Below are 17335 nucleotides of genomic sequence, written 5' to 3' on the forward strand. Positions count from 1 at the left end.
CTCTGGTATGGACCCTTTCTCAATATGGCCCTTTAGCAAGCAGGGTGGGAAGCCACTGGTATAATCTATACCAGTCAGCCAGCTGGTGTTTTCATCTTCTAGTTCAATAACCTGGGCTATACATGACTGGCAGATGACAGTTTTGGTAGCTTGATCCCCGGATCTCCTAGTTCCCTGTGCTCAGACATTTTAAGTAGAATAAAATACAGTTCCAGTTGATGCCATGCTCTGATACAGCCTGCTCAACATCTTTCAAGGTCTTGCTTTAAATTGCATCCCAAATTATGTATAATTTCTTCCAACTCAAAATGCACATTGCCTCAGACAGCCCTGTTAGTTTAGCATTCAAGATACAGTCTGATGGTGATTTTTCTCTGAAATGAGTGAGTTAATCTCTGCTATTTGCTGTTATAATTTGGAAGGAATGAATGTTCTCTGTGGTAAACCTGATGCTGTTTGCATTAAATTATCACTTAAATACAAGCCTTATGAAGTTTTTGTGGGCTTTTTTTTTTTTTTTCTTTTTCCAGTTAGTTAGCTTTCAAAATCTGAACACCCACAATGTCTGGAGAGGTTTTCTGTTCGGTTTGGTAAAGTTGAATGGAAAGTAGCAAGGCAAGGCCTGATGTCTTCAATTTAGCAATGAAACATATAGCATGGTCGGCAGCAAAGCCGTATGCCTTTATGCTGACCAGCTTCAAATCTGCCTAGGTGGAGACATGAACACTGAGAGGAAAAGGGAGCTCAGTTCTTTCCTTATTCAGCTCTGGGTTATACTACTGAGGTTGTCAGGATGGACCTGACCTTCCTGAAACAGAAATCTAATGCTAAGCTCCTACTCATAGTGAGTAATGACCTTCAGAGGCCAACTCAACCATCTTTCGCAGTGTCTCCTTACCTTTGCCCCAACTATACCCTTGCAGACAAGAGTCTGATCAGGTCTTGAAAATCTCTGGTGATGGAGATTCTCCACCACTCCCAGGTGATCCATTCAATTCACTGTTATTCTTTCAGAGTATTTCCTCATGCCTAACTTGACACTCCCTTGCAGCAATCTAAGGCCTTAGTCTTTATCACATGCACAGTGAATACAGAGAACAGGTAAATCCTTTTTTCTCTGCAGTCTTTTACATAGTTAAAAGTGTCTACCATGACTTCTCTAGATGAAGCCAACCTATTCCCTCAATATTTTCTCTTGAGTTGTGTTTTGGAAACCTCTGAAAGAAAGACTGAAGGACCTGGGGCATTGTATCTGTTGTGCAAGTACCTGAGAACTGAGGGGCACCCAGCACTGAGGACAGGCAGATTGACAGAACACTTTTAGGTAGCTGAGTTTTAATCATTTTGACCTAGATTTCCAGTTGTGCTGTATCAGTTGTGCTGGGGGTTGCAGTGAGAAGGACACTTGTTAAAAAGGGAAGAGATGGTAACTAAACAGTTGACAGATGGTCATGACTTTAACACACTGTCAAGTGCATGCTGTATCTGAATTTATGAGTTAAGCTACTGAACCTCTTTTTCAACTCCCATCTGGCCAATCTTCACCTGTCCTTCCCTTCTCCTTCCTTCAAGGACAGTGTTGAAAAAGAGAGGGGGTTTATACAGCCATACCTCCTGCCCCAGTGTTGAGTCTTCCCCAGGCTGATAGAGCTGCTCTTTTTTCATTACAAACCTCCCAGCTTATCATTCAGTGTAAAACTAATCTAGGAGGTAATGCTTGGTGTACAAGGTATTTATGCAAGGACACATTATGATTCAGATAGTGGCATACATTTAAAACTAATCCAGACAGTCCTAAAGTAAATGAGTAAATAATCTGCCACCTAACGACATATCCATGGCTTGCTGTATCTTTGTATTTCAGAGACATTTTCAGGTCAATAAGCCATGTGAACAAAGAGAAGAAATGGAAATGAGGGAAAAAAATGCATCTAGAACCCTACTCTTTCAAAAGTGCTTGTTCTCCACCTTCCCCCATGACAATGTCCTTTAGCAAATGGATTTCCAGCACTTCAGAAGACAGAGTGAAAGGTTTATTGACAAAGGGTCAATTGCCTCCAAGTGAAGAATGAGTTGTTGAGTAGGCTGTAAAAGACGTTTTGTGTCTATTGAACAAAATCCACCTTCTGAACTCCTGAATAGCAACCCACCGCACAGACTGGGCAGTTGACATTTCTGTCAGAAAGTCCAAGTGGTCCCAGTAGCATGAGCACCAAGGGTATATTTAGAAAAGGAAAAAACTGGTTGCTTTCTAAGATGTGTCTTAGGGGTCTTCTAACTCACAGTACTTTTTTTTAAATAGGACTTGATGCCTAGGGAGCAATAGAGAAGGCCATCCTTCGAAACCTTAGCTGATTTGCTTTGGTCTGCCTGAGTTGGTACTGTCTACCTGGGACTGCTTCTCCTCCTGCAACCAAGGAGCTGAGGAGCTGCCACAACAGCTACATTCCTCTCATGCTGGCAGTGACTAACAGGGAGAGCCCTGCGACTGTGGGATATCTACTGTTTACAGGCGCTCAGCAAGGAATACAGAGCTCTCACCACAAAAAAGCAGAGCAGTCACTAACATTGCCTCATCTTATGTGAAAGTTCTTACAGGTATCTCTGTCCTTCCTAGCCTAGCTCTCTCATTCTTGGAGTCATATAAACATCTAAACAAACATCTAAACATCTTTTTGGAAGCAGAGGAGAAAGACCAAGCAGCCAGTGTGGTTCCAAGGAGCTGGGATATTGGATTGTTTATGATGCTCTGGGCTGTTCTAGCTGGCCCGTGCAACAGAGCACCAGGCCTGTTCGAAACAAGTCACAATTTATGGTGTACCCTGCTGTGTTAGGAAAGCTGTCGCAAAAATCAGCATTTGACTCATTTGCTGCTTGCTGGTGGTGTTGGGAAACAAACTTTTGCAGTCAAGTAAAGTTCAGTATGTCAGAGCATGCCAGCAGGAAGAGAAAATGTTGGGAAGGGAGTGTTTCAGGAGGGAAGACACTTAAGGGCCTGAGCTCAGGCCAGGGCTGTTGTCCTGGCTGTGGTGCAACCACTCCTCCATCCCACTGGCCTTGCAGGTGCCCCCGAACACTGTCCCCATAATGGTTCGGGTATTTTTCCCCTAACAGACCTGACCCTTCCATTCTAGTTCCTATGACTGCCCCTTCATCAAACCCTGCCCACAATACTTGCTTGGCACCAGAGCAAGGGCTGAATGTTGTCGCAAAAAAAAAAAGTAGAATAAAAGCTCAGGCAGTGAAAAGAAAAGGAAGGACAAGAGAAGGGGGAAGTACTACAGGCATTTCTTCCTGCAAAACTCTGAGCATCCTCTGCAGGTATCTGGGTGCTCTCAAAATCCCATCATCCCCAGCAGGCTTCAGTATCAGATGTTATACCCTGACAACAAGGTGTCATCCTGTGACTTGATGGGACTCTTGTCCTTGCTTTCAAGATACTTTGAAATATATTGTGCAGGAAAAGTGCACAATAAAACGTCTCTTTTTGTTTCAGCTGACCGATTGGAAGATCCTGAGCCATAAAGCTCAAGCCAACTGAGCAGTCTCATCACCCCCAGGTGGATACCACAGTGAGGAAAGGTATTGGACCAAGGTTCCTTTCATTCTGCATCATTTCCAGGCAGGACACTGCGGGAGCAGAGCTCTTAAGGAGTAGAGAATTAAAATAATAAATGTAAATGGTGTTTATTGCAGGGGAGGATTAAAACCCAAAGTAACAGGCATGAATATGTGAGGGTGGTCATCTGAAGCAATCTGCTGTCAGCAGGAGCAGCTACTGCTCCAGAAGTTGTACATTGCCCTTTTTCACAGAGGTGGCATCTCCCTCCCCACCCCCAGATGGTTGCCTCATCTGCCGTGCTCTGTTGCTATCAAGCATTGTGTCAAATTTATATTGGGCACATTAAGGTGCAAGAGCCCTGGTCTTCCTTTCTGCTTGTGAAGTGACATGCACACCTAAGGAATCCTATAAATAATAAATAACAACAACACATGCACATATTCATAACCAAGTCACTGTTTACATAGTGAATATTCAGCACCCACCAGATGGTTCTTCTTTCACTGCCTCCAAAATGGAAATGACCAGCTACTAAAGATAAAATATTCCTTCCCTTTTGCTGCTTCCCTAGGGCTCCTACTTGTTGTCCTCCTGCAGAACTGCTGCTCCCTAGAGAAGTAAGCCTTTCAGCCTTGGAAACACTGAAATCAGAAATATGAAATGTTTCAGCAGGAGCTGCAGATAAATGAACACAGTGTTAAATCAATTCCAGAAAATAGACTTGGATTAATCCTCCTGCCTGCCACAGCAGTGCTCTGGGAGAAGTGATCTCTCTCCCTGCCATCACACGGCTGCTGCCCCTGTCAAGATGCTCCTCCAGTGGGTCTGTAAGGGCAGTTCCTAAATTACTTTGGCTCTGCAAAAATGCTAGCTATCAACTAGTGCACTAGATGGACTGCACACAACCACTACCCCAGCCACACTGCAGGTGACAATGATTTTAACTGACTACTTGCTTGCTACACAGAGGGCCAGATTCTGTCACATTTCCACCCACCCCAGTGGGTGCAGTTCCCATTTATGATCCATTACATAAAATGCACTAACAGCACTGGGAGCAGAGACCTCCAGCCACCCAATGCCAAGTCAAATACCATCTTGCTTCTTGGCCTTCTCTGTCCTCACGTGCCATACACACAGTTGCCCAGATCCATCCAAGGAGCCAGTCCCAGCCCATCCCATCAGGTAGCTTGGTATGAAAGACACTGGGCTCAAACTCTGAAAGATTTAGGAGGAATTAGAGCCCAGGCACTTCACTTTCTGAGCACACATTTAAGCCCCGGATTTGGTGCAGAAGGTCCATTATCCCTGCCAGTTGGGTGACCACATGGAGCTGATTCCCACACTGATCCCTGGGCCGGTCAAGGCACTTTCTGTGCAGCCCTGAGCTAGATGTCTGTTTAGCCCTGTCACCATTCAGGGCATCCTCTGGGCAGCTCTTTGTCCCTACTGGTGATGAACAGCATCTTTTCCTGGAGCAGATCTGGCTTGCTTTAACAGAAGAATTTCAAAGCCCTGGTCAGGAAGAGGATGAGAGGCAGAACCAGGTCCTCCTCTGAGGAGGCTGGACGCAGCCCCATGTTCCCCTGTTTCCATGTAGCCTGGGCTCCCAGGGGAAGCAACTCACTCTTTGTGCCAGGGAGCTGGAGATATCGCTACAGATGCTGGGAGCAAACACCAGGCCTCTGACGCCAATACCCCTTCTGAGCAGGGTAGGGCTGAAGGGTAAACCTTGGTTCAGTAATATCTCCCTAAATGAGCCAAACAAAAATAATTGAGATGCTACTTTCTTCTCCCAGCTGAAGGAAAAGAAAACCATGATTTGATCATGGGTAGTTGTTTGCCAGATTCCAGGAACCACCTAATGTATTTGGTATCAAACAAATGAAGCCCTTAGCACTGCTTTGAGTAAGCTCAAGGTTAGGCTGATGGCACTGTGTCAAGGGCAACCACACATCAGGATGCCTGAAAAAAGAGCATGCTCCTGGCGGATTATAATTTCCCTTATCCCCAAGATTCTGGGCCAATGGTAGTGGCAATGGTGGTCCAGGGGCTACGGAGCTGGTGTGGTGTCTGCTGTGGGGATGGCACCTTTGGCTTTACTCTCCCTCCTCCTCGCAAGGGCAGTGACCGAGTGAGGAAAACCCAACAGAAGACTGCAGTGAAGGAGCAGCAGATCTCCGCAGTGGAGGACTGCAGAGGGTGACTACAGAGGACCGCAGTGTAAACAGCGAGGCGGGATGTGAATTATTCACCTCTGAAGACCCAGTGAGAAGTTATGGGATGAAACAGAAACATGAGGAATAAATATGGGAAAGAAGTCCCGCAGCAGAGAGACTTGGACTTTCTCCAGACTTGTCTTCACTTGCTTCTCTCAGATTCCTCTCTGGTGGATTTGGGGTAAGCACAGCCAGTAGCCAGGTTTCCAAAACACCTGCCAGAAGCAGAAGCCAGGATCTGCTTCACTCACAGCTGGAGAAAGTCTGCCCCATAGAGCTGGAGGGGCAGCAGGCAGGCTGTGTCTGGGGAGCAGAGGGAGCAGTGGCCATGCAGTGAGGAGAGGAGGCACGATCACTTTGGGGGCTGAGGGGGCCAGGGCCAGGGGGAGCCCTGGGGAGGGCTCAGACAGGAGGGGCCCTGGCCTGGTGTGGAGGGCAGGGCTGAAAGGAGCTGGGAAACAGGAACAGAAGAGATGAAGATGTGGGGATGGAGGGGACTGGTGTGATGTGAAAGCTGGAAATATCAAGGGTGGTCGGGATCAGAAAGAGCCAGCGGAGGGGCTGGGGTGATCACCGGGATGAGAGGTGCTTTGTGCAGGAGGTACCGGCTTCCCAAGCGCCCTCCCAATCCCGGCTGCTCGTCGGACCTTGCCGGGCACCCGCTACCGCCCCCCGCCCGGTTTCCAGGGCTGCCGCTGACCCCTCTCCGAGGAAGAGCTGCTGTGGCGCGGGAGCCTGTCACCTCCTGGGGAACGGCCCCCGGGGAGTGCCCAGGGGTGGGCTGGCACTTGGGGACAGGACAGCGCCTGTGTCCCCGGCACCGGCGCCGGGCGCGGTGGGGATGCCCGACCGAGCCGGCAGAGGGGGCTGGGAGCCCGCCGGGAGCGGCGGGAGCGGCCGGGAAGGGAGGGCTCGGGACAGGACGGGAGGGGAAGGGACGGGAGCGCAGTCCTGCCCGCAGGCTCGCCCCGAAAAGCCCCGCCGAGCCGCTTCCAAAGTCCGCTCCTACCCGGGTAGCCGTGGTGCCCCCCAGGCAGGTCCTCCCCTGGGTGGCTGAAGGCCCCTGCGGGTCGGGGAGGGGGGCCAGGCTGTCAGCGTTCCTTGGGCAACTCCCACGGGAAGACGCAGACACAGGCAAAACCGGCCTCCTTCAGAGAAGCATGACCCCTTCCTGTGCTCTCCCTTACCAGAGAGGCATCCGAAGGCAGTGGAGCAATGACCAAGGTAGAGAAGCAGCAATCCCACCCTCCCTGCAGGGGTGGGATCGAGTCACTCCCCAAAGCCTTTATCACCTTGCCCATGGGGAAGAAGTAACAAATGAAGGGGCTGCAGAGATAGGAAATCATCACAGACCACCAAACTTGCTCCAGCACAACTGACTTTTCCTACAGTACCTGCTTGCATGTCCAGGACAGATAACCTGGAGGTTCAGCCTGGCTCCAACGTGCACATTAAATATGCCCCTGGGGAGCTCCACACCCATCTCTTATCAAAATGCCATCTTGTCAGAGGCTAATACAAACCTGGCCAAGTGCTAGGAACCACCTGGTGGGGAATGAATCCACTGAGCAAGAGGTGTAGGTCAGCAGGTATAAGCCAAGCCTGTACCACACGTGGTATATGATGCTGTGCTGCTGTATTTTCAGCCCACTGGGCTGCAGAGCTTGGGTTGCTTGGCCCACAGCCCCGTGCTTACCTAGCAGACTGCTGAGATGCTGCCCCATCTGGGAGGGACGGGAGGCACTGGCCAGCGCTGAGCGTGGAGCATGTCCTGTGGCAGTCAGCTCCTCTGAGCCCAACTCTCCGTCCCCCATGGCACACTGGCACACCAAAGACAATAGCGGGGCAGATGGTGTGGGGTGGAGAAGGGGTAGGAGAGTGGGAGCCCTGCAGTAAGACATGGGCAGTGCAGGGTGCTGCAGGGTGCTGCAGGGGGTGGGCTGGGGGGCACAAGGGGCCAGCTTACACATCCCTTCCCTGGATCACCCACAGCATGGGGCAGTCACCAACACAGTTTGGGAGTCAAGAAGCTTGAGGACATTTGTGGAGGTGGGATGGGAGCCGACCATCACAACCCAAGAGAGACGTCTGCCCTGCCTCCCTCTTCAGCTCTGCCAGGGAGCCCCCAGCCCCATGGCTGTGATCTCCCTTGGGAGGGCAGCGCTTTCTTCCCCAGCAGAATCCACCTGCAGAGCAGCATCCCCCACCCACAGCTCCCCAAATTGCCACCGATGAGGGCTGCAGTCCTCACTGCAGGAGGATAAAAGCTGCATCAGATGTGAATCCTACCTGCTGCAGTGATTCACGCTCTATTGCAACATAGCTATTATGCTCCAGGAGTTCTCCAAGCTTTTGCTTGGGAGCTCCAGTGCTTTCTCCTTGTTTATTACACAACATACTACGTTGGTCACCAACAGAGAGCAGAAGCACTGCTGCATCTGCCTTGTCTCAGTGTGCTAGAGCTCTCCCTGGGCTCTTGGAAGTCTGCTGAAGCAGTTGCAGACCTGCCAGTTGCTGAGCTACCTGGGAAGGTGGATGAAGGACCAGAAGCAGGGCTGCAATCATCAGTGACCACCAGTGTTTCAGGACCCTGCTTTTGTCATGGGGTAGCATTAATAGCATGGTAGCCATTAATAGCACGTCACTCACTCACATTTCCCATTTCAGTTCAGTTGAGCATTCCCAGCTCCTCCCTGGTGTAACTCCAGGCTGATAAACCTCATATTGCTTCTACTAAGTGGAGGCTTAATTTCAGTGCATGTGGAAAGGAAGGGAGAGAGAAAGGAGGTGCAAAGATCATTATGAATGAAGTTGAAGATGATAAATTATACATGCAGTAAAACTATCGGTAGAGCCAGCAGCATGAGCAGAGAAATGCATACATAATTATTTGTTGATGACTGGGCTCAAACATCGCATGTTCCAGACTGAGAAGTGGGTGAAAGTAGCTGGTGAGTGGGTCAGAAGAGCCGTGAGGAGATATTGTGCTCTTCACACAATGTGCAGCTTACCCGGAGAACACCTTGCTGCACCTTGCCCACATTTTATATGGCTTCTGAATTGTGGGAGGCATTGGCCTGTCAGCCTTGCACAGCCTCTGAGAAATACCTAGGCTTTGATGAAAAACAGGCCTTGGAAGAAAGATAAGAAGCTGTTGAGCTATGCCAAGGTGGCAGGGAAAAACAATGGACAGCTGCAACACTAAACTGTGGAAAAGTACTGAACTGTGAGAAGTTACTACCGCAAGAACAGTGCATGAATGAGAGGGTGATTGGTCTGCACAGCGCGTGTTAGAGTGTCTTATGTTGATAGGAGAAAAGGTTGATAGCTGTCTAATTGCTGATTTGTTAACTATGAAGTAAGAGCTTTACCGATAGCATCCGAGAGCATAAGTATGTACCATTGTAACAATAAATGCTCTTTCTTTCTGGATTTCATTGGGAATCCATGTCTCAGTTGCCACACTGAATCTCTTCCAAGAATGTTGTATTTGCTGGTGCAGGAAGCCTTATGCTGGTGAGTGGGAGAGGACACTGCAAGAGCATAGTCCTTCCACTCTGTTCTTATGCTCTTCTCATGGTGTTTGCTACCAGCTGCTTCCAAAACCAGAATGCTAGTCTACACAAATCCCTTTTCTGACCTAGGATAGCCCTTCCTTTTGCTTTCCTTTTTTTTTTTTTTCATTCTGATGCTATCCTGTACATGGAGGAAAGGCCAACGAGCTAGTTAGCAAAGATACTTTTGTTGAATATTTTGTGTATGAGAGAGCCTATTTAGAGTTAATGACTTTCATAAAGGACCGCACCACTGTGCCTTAGCTGACTGCACTGCTGGCAGCTGTTTTAGCTGGGGAGAACATCAGTGCATTGGGTGTTTGCTCGCAGGAAGGCCGGGCATGTGGGCAGAGACCAGCCTGCACGCAGAGCCCTGTGTTTGGCCAGAATGGTAATATGGTTCATTACATGATGTGCATCTTCCTCGCTGGCTCTCCTGGCTCAGCCTGCCAGCTTACATCCTCCCTCCATAATCCACTGACATTCTCATTAAAGCTGCCATCACTTTTCCTTGGTATGTCTGCAATCAATCTTCCATTGCTCAAAGCATCTTCACAAATGCCTTTTTCTGCTTCAGAAGGTCAAGACCTCAGCCCGGATCATCTTCTCATCTGTCAGGAATTACCAGTTGCACCTCCTGATGCAGAGGGGTCATTGCCCTGAGGTCTGCAGGGAAGATTTGACTCTGATCCATGACCTCTACTTCAAGATCCATACAACCATGTATTTATTTTGTTTCTCTTTCACACACACATGCATAAGAAAGGGAGATGTATATTCCACAGAGTGAATGGACCCGTGTTCCTATCTGTGTGCATCTTCAGAGTCACAAGCAAGAAACAACAGCACACCCTGGGCTTTCAGAGCAGACATGGGGGCAGGTCAGAGCATCTGTCACTGACAGGGTAGGTGAGCAGTGGGCCTGACCTCTGGTGAAGTGCAGACTAGGTATTTGCAGAGTAATGCAAGGATGTTTGATGCACAAAAGCTGGCTCGGCATTACCAAGTACAAGCCTTCAGGTCTAGAAGAAGATTTCCAATGGGTCCTTCTTCAAGGTGGGTGAGCGAAGCACTCCATGTTGCAAAAGGCAGAATCTGGTGAGGGAAAAGTGGAGGAACATTTAGTTAGTGGCAGGATGCTGAGGTGAAGAGAGAAAAGCCCCAAGCAAGGAGCTACACCAGTTGCTCGCAGTGATAACAGGAGCGGGTGGGAGCACCCACAGAGGCACCACTGGAGGCAGCAGTGGCTGACAGCCGGGAGGGCCAGGACTGGTATTCATTGAGATGAGTTGAGTTTAAGCTGCGTTGGTGGCTTGGACAACTTGAGCTGCCTGTGCTGAGGGCCCAGCCATGGTGCCTTTTGGAGTGGGGCTGGCAGTGGCTGGGCAGCACCGCAGGAACACGTTGCTTCCCCAGGCCAGCCAAAAAACTGAGGTCTGGGGCCATGGAGAAATCCCATGCCTTTGAGCACTGAACCCCACTGTCCCACCTGACTGGCAATTGGGAAGAGCCAATTAGCATATCTAAATGTAACTGATTAGTGCCTGGTCACACAGCCTGGGTGGTGGGTGATGTTTGAAGCAGATTTGAAATTACAAGCATGCAGACACCAAACCACGAGGGAGGCGGCATGGGGGAGAGACGATTTCCCAGCTTAGCAGCTGCGGCCCCAGTTTCTCTGCTATTCCCAATGGCAAGCTGCCTTCAAGGAGCCCTGCAAAGGTCTGGGGTGAGCACTTGAAAATTAAGAAATTAACTGTTTTAATTAACGGAATTGAGGTGGCTGGTGTGATGGCAGCTCAGCCTCTGCTGCAGCTCTTTCAGCCTCTCCTTTTGCAAAGCACGAGTCCCATGGTGTCCTGTGGGAAGGGAGAAGCATCTTGCCTGGGGCCAGGGGTTCCCACCAGGCAGACCCCAGTGAAGGGTGCAGAGCCCTCCCCTGCGCAGGGGAATGCAGGTCTGTCACAGCCGGCTCTGCCCCGGCTTTCAGGGGCTGTGTGTGGGAGGTGTTGCCCTGCATTTGGGTTCCTGGAGTGGGCTATGGGGCAGCCCTGGCCGGGCTGTGGATGGGGTTGGCAGTGCCTAAGCCCGGAATGGTGCCCGCAGCTCCCCTGCGCTCTGGGGACCCGGCAATGGCGCACACTGAAAGAAACTGCTGCCTACAGGAGCCCTGTTTCCTTAGTTACGGCAGGCAGGAGGTATTTCGGGAAGAAGGCAGGCAGCGCTAGGAAAGGCAGGCAGGTCTCGGGAGAAGACAGCTAACATTGGCCTGGGGAGCAGCCTCTCTCCTGCCGCCATCCCCAGGGCTGTGCGAGGCAGGGTGCTTCACCAGCACTTCCATTACGTGGTGACTAAAGTGCCCGGATTTCATTTTCCAGGTGTCCACTCCGTGCCCTGCAGTCCAGCTGGAAGAAATGCTGAGTGCCCATGGCCGGGGCTGAAGTTACCACAGAAGGGCTGCAGTGCTGTGCTGTGCCAACCACAGGGGAAACTGCCCAGCATCGCTGGGTGAGTGCAATTTCAACCTCCTCAGGTGTGAGTTTCCACCTCTACCCGGAGATAACGCCCCACTTGTCCCAGGGGTGAGAAGATATTAATTCCTGCTTTTCAAGCATGAACATAATGTAATGATGAGGAAAAAAATCCTCCGAGGAAACAAGTAATTCTGTCCTCGAAGCAGTTTGCAGGTAAGAAAGTCTGGGGCCGCATCCAGGGCTGTGCTATGCCAGCACCAGCTCTTTTGTGCCTTTGCCCATTCCCAGCCCCACTCCCCAGGTGCCATGTCCAGGCCTGCCTGCACCGCATGGCTCAATGAAGCCCCACACCGGCTCCCACCCCTGCACTAGGGAGGTGAGGGCCCTCTTCGATGGTTGCCTACAGGCAAGCCCGGGCCTAGGGCTCATGGGACACGCTCACCGCACCCCAGCTGGCCCATCCTGGTGGGGAGCAGTCAGCATGAGGACATCCTGGCAGCACTGTGCCATGCCAGGCTGGGCTGCCAGCCAGGGGCACAGACACATTCTTGTTGGCTCCAGGAGCAGGGAGCAGGGACTAAATGGTCTTTTCATTGCCGCACCCTTCATGTCTGCCCCCCAGCCTGGGCAAACTGCAGTTTTCCAGGGACATACACCAGCTCCATGGGGGTATTCAAAGGCACTTTTCCAGCTAAAGGCCACACCTTTGCCAGTGTTTGGCTGTGAAGCTCGGAGTCACTGGAGCTGCCCAAGAAGAAACTACCAGCCTTTTTTTTAAACATGGACAAAATAGTCTTTTTCTCCAGACATCATTCTCAGAAACAGTGGCACCATCTTGCCTGAAATGTGTCTAGACAAACTCAGGCTGAGTCCCTGAGCCTGCCTGGAGAAATTCAGCTTAAATATTAAAGCCATAAATGATGGAAAAGAGGAATTACAGTTGGGAGTATCACACAGACAGCAGGACATAATGCTACAGCTCTGACTGCGAAGCAGCTCCCTGTGCCTCATCCTGCTGCTGCCTCTGGCTGCGGCTCAGTGTCTCTCCCACACTGCTGCAGGGTTATCAGCAGCATGGGAAGGACGTAACGGGCTCCTCCACATGCAGAGCTGAAGACTGAGCCACACGCTGCTTGTGCTTCCCAGGCGTGTGAAATGGCTTAAAAAACATGGGATGCCTAAGCCCTTGTGAGACTGGACCTGTAAGGCTCTTGAGCCAGTCATGGCCACTGAGGCCCAATACTTAACAGAAAATGAAAAAGTTTTTCTCCTTGTTTGGACTCCTCTCTGTTTCCCTCTTGGTTATTCTATTCTATTCTATTCTATTCTATTCTATTCTATTCTATTCTATTCTATTCTATTCTATTCTATTCTATTCTATTCTATTCTATTCTATTCTATTCTATTCTATTCTATTCTAGCTAGGCATAACCTGGGCCAGAGTCAGAAGAAACAAGTATCTCCAGGGAATCGCTTATGCATGGGTTATGTTTACCCAGCTTTGTGTGGTCCCTGATGTCTTGGTGGGCCAAGGGAGGGGGAGCAGGTGTTCACTCCTTTGGGACTGGGGTAACTCACCAGCAGCAAGGATGCCAGCTCTGCTCAGAAGTCAAGATTTCCCAGCAGCATTTGCCAGTTTAAGTCATGGAGCATATAGGTTTCCAGTTCAGTAGGTCAGAAAAGTCATGGTTTATGAAAAACACAGTCTGCACTTGCTGAGGAGTATTGAATATTGGGGACTTGGTGGCAGATCACAAGTCACAAGGCATTTTAGAAAATCCCCACAGATTTGTGTCTCCCACAAGCCCCCATTGCTCAGTGTTTGTGGAGCACATGTTGTACTAAGCTGGCGCAGTCCTCTGCTCTCTCCTGAGGCAGAGAGTGTCACCTGCTGCAAGGTGGCAGCCAAGGTCTCCAAGCCTTGGTGATGCTGTAGGACTGGTGCTGGCTTGTCTGGAGTGAGGGGGCAAGCTGTGTGACTTCTCCACATCATACATATTGCTGGGGCTGAAGGAGATGGCAGTGAAAGTGATTTGGAAATCTTTTTTTGTTCTGCTGTTCCTTAGGGTTTTAGGGATGTGTTGTTTGGGCTATGGTATCTCCTAGAAGTTACCAGTCCAGAATAAAAGTCTCGTTTATAGTAAAGTTTTATCAAAAGCCATCGTGTTGTAGCTCACCGGTGCTCTGCACCATGCTCCAGCAGAGCACAAAGGAGCTGAGTGCTACCTCAGCCTTGGGGAGCCTGAAAAAAAAAGACACTTGTTTTTCACCCCTTGGTTCCTCATGCTCCATGAGTTGTGTCAGTCTATTTCCACCTGCAGTATGAAGGGAGATTCTTGGCTGGCAGCTCATTACATGTTTTGGTTCCCTGATGCTTCTCCCGGTGACTTGTAGCTGCGCTTGCCTTTAAACGGCAGGGGCTTAGCCACTGGATTGTGCTTCTTCAGCCCCAAAAAGATGAAATGAGCCCAAACAAGACTTCAGAGGATGCTGCAGAGCAGCATTGTTTACTCAGCATCTGGAGAAGCCCCAGGTGTGGGACCCCAGGCCCTCATACGAGGCGGCAGCAATGAAGCACTTGGGACGTCAGTGGGACTTCCCTGCGGTCACATCGGTTGGGAACACCGGTGTCTGGGTGTGCTGCTGGGCGTTTCTCCAGCGCGGGGTGTGCTGCCCGCACCCTCCCAGGTTGGAGAAATGGGGAGCAGCAAGGTGGGATGCTTAAGGAAAAGCAAGCTCTCCAAGCCCCTTTGCACGCTGGTGGCTCAGGTCCCGTCCCAGCCGCCGCGATGGCAGGAAGGCACGGCTGCTCGGCACAAATAAGACCCCTGGGAAGTTTCTTAGCTACCACCCCCGCCAAGCAACTGAGCGATGCTGCACCAGCGGGAGAGGTTTTTGCAAATGCTGTTGAGGTCTAAGGCGCTCCCATCCACCCAGCCCTGCCGCTGTGTTGCGGGCTGACCCCCGGGTGCCCCCGCGGCGCTGGCTGAGCGCCCCGGCCGCCCGCTGCCCTCGCCCCGGCGGCATCTGCTCGGGCAGCCCCCCCGAGGAGCCCGACAGCCGCAGGGGCTGCTCGGGGGGGCTGCTGCGGCGGGCACAGCCTCAGACCCAGAAATAGCCCGAGCGGCGCAGAGCCCGCACCCAGGCGCTCTGCCGGCAACTCCCCGCACCCAGAGCCGGGGCCGCCGCGGAGCCGCCTCCTCCCCGCTCGGATGCCACGGGGCGCCCGGTAGGCAGCGCGGCGGGGGGCTCCTCGCCCCCGTTTCGGGCCAGGAGGCGGCTCCCCCCGCCGGGCCCGGAGCTCCGGCCACTTCTCGGCCCGGCGGCGCAGGCCCCGCCGCCCGAGCACGGGTGAGGCGGGGGGGGGGGGGCAGCCCGGGGGCCGCGGCCTCTCCGCCGCAGCGGGGCGGGCGGGGGGGCGGAGCGGCGGCGGCGGCCTCGGCCCCTTCCTTCCCCTTCCCCTGCCGGTGCCGGTGCCGGGCAGCCCGCGGCCGGGCGGCGCGGGGGGGCCGCGGGAAGGGGAGGAGGGAGGCGGCGGGCGCGGCGGCGGGCGCGGCGCCCAGAGCGGAGCAGGGCCGGGACACCCCCCCCCCAGCAGGTCAGTGCGGTGCGGGAGGCGGCGGCGGCGGGGCGGGAGCCGCGGTCCGGGCTGCGGGGCTCAGCCGGCGCCTGGCGGGGCGGGGTCCCGGCGAGCAGTCGAGCTCAAGCGAGGGGTGACTGGGGGGGGCTCCTGAGGTGCAGGACGGGCGGAGAGGGCGGGGGGCGTCCTGCCGGGGTGGGATGGGGGTGGGGAGGAAGCGGCGCCGTGCGAGGGGCTACTCCCGCCTGCCCCGTGCTTAGCTGCGCCTCCCGGGTGGGCCTGGCTTTGGGACTGCGCAGGGGGATGCCCGCGGCAACTTGCGGGACCCCCTGGGCAAGTGTGCCAGCACCGCCTCGGGCAGCGCCCACGTACTGCTCCCAGGGTGACTGCGGGTGCGGGATGCAGGGGTGGCCTTGGTTTGTTGTTGTGGGAGATTGCTGGGTGCTTGGCTCTGTTTAGACACTGGTTTACTGCCCTCATTCTGCACCACGTACCAGAGTGGCTTTAACTAATGCTTGATGGGCTTGATGGGCGGCTGAGGCCCGCCGAGACGTGGGGGCTCCCCTGGGCTGCTGGAGTAAGTCAGCGGCAGAAGCAGGGAGCCAGCCCCAGCCCCTCAGTGGCCTTCCCCAGTGCACACATGCTGGCCTGTGCTGTTGTCCTCTGATGCGAGATAAAATGTCATCCCACCGCTGTGTCATGCCATAGCTTGTGCTCGGTCCCCACGTCATCCTGGCCACAGAATGCTCCCTCTGGGAGCCACACCTGACGGTGTTGGGAATGCTTCGTGCTAGCAGGGGAGAGGAGCGGGAATGTCTCCCCATTTCTCCCTCCACCTTTGAGAGACTGATGACTCTGAAAGGGCTGTTGGGTCAGGATGATCTAACACTGGCTGAGCTGCTTTCCCCCAATTTATGACTTCATCCAGATTTGTCCACAGATCAAGGCCCTGCTTTCTCCCTCACTTGCTTCCCCATCTTCTGTAGCAGCAGCACCGCTGCACAGTGGGTTTGCAATTCAGAAACCTCCTGAACAGAAGGGGTGTTATCCAGGAGAAAGAGAGACCTTTGTCTGACTGGCGGATGTTATTTCTGCATGAACATCTTTTTCCTTTTAACTGTTTAGCCACCATCTCCAGGACTGATGTACAGGCCTGACTTCTCCCTTTTCAGAGAGTTCAAGGGGGAGTGGGAGGTGAGCGGAAAGCTGGGTGGGCAAATGAGGTATGAGAAAGCACCTTACCCCATGCTGGGGTTTTACAACGCTGTGTGACAGGTCAGGCTGCCTGTGTGAGTGGCAGAGAGACTGCAAAATGTGCCATTTGGGAAAAAAGGTGCTGTTGAAGTGGTTTGTTCAGAGGGGAGAGGAGAGAAAGTGTGGAAAAAACAGAAGGCACAAAGACTGGCCCTGAGACCAGACCTGAGCCTTGGCCTCGCTGCCATCCCTGCTACCCTGCAAAGCGGTGGTCAGGGCTGGGCACCAGATGGAGAGGGAAACAGAAGCAGCTTTTTCATGAAGGGTTTGTCTTAAGTAGCCTGGCAAACAGCCATTGGCAAAGAAATAAATAATAAATAAAAGCAGGGAGGCCGCCGGCACCCCTGCAGCCTCTGACTCTGTAGCACATATGGGCTTTTCTGGCTTCCCTGTAAGCTTAAACCTCAGCCTGCTTCCCATGGCAGCATCCTGGCTCCCATCTTTCTGCAACTCTGTCTGAATGCCTTTCAGCTCTTTTATTTTTTTTCATGATAACACTTGAATCGCTCTGTAGCTGCTCTCCTCTTCAGAGCTTTCCCTGAGGTTAACTAGTTCATCCCTGGTTTGGTGCCTGCTGACAGCATCGGGTGGTCCTGCAAACAGGGACAGAAATAGCGGAGCTTGCTGGGGATGCTGGTCAGGGGTGTGCCTACACAGGTGAATACTGTTCTCCTTCCACACAGACTTCTGGC

General features: G+C 52.4%; 1 protein-coding gene across 3 annotated transcripts in view; it reads left to right on the top strand.

Annotated features, from left to right (window-relative positions):
* Nucleotides 1-12000: 12000 nt before the first annotated feature.
* Nucleotides 12001-17335, top strand: part of TMEM63C (transmembrane protein 63C) — a 36880-nt gene continuing 31545 nt past the window's right edge. The window contains exon 1 of one of the 3 annotated variants that reach the window (XM_074868485.1): nucleotides 12001-12022. The gene's annotated coding sequence lies outside the window, so the exon portion shown is untranslated. Of the gene's footprint in view, nucleotides 12023-14922; nucleotides 15039-15270; nucleotides 15408-17335 lie in introns of those variants that run through there. The other 2 variants (XM_074868483.1, XM_074868484.1) reach the window with 2 other exon arrangements.

Source organism: Strix uralensis, chromosome 4 (genome assembly GCF_047716275.1).
Source record: "Strix uralensis isolate ZFMK-TIS-50842 chromosome 4, bStrUra1, whole genome shotgun sequence".
In the NCBI taxonomy this organism is placed as follows: domain Eukaryota; kingdom Metazoa; phylum Chordata; class Aves; order Strigiformes; family Strigidae; genus Strix; species Strix uralensis.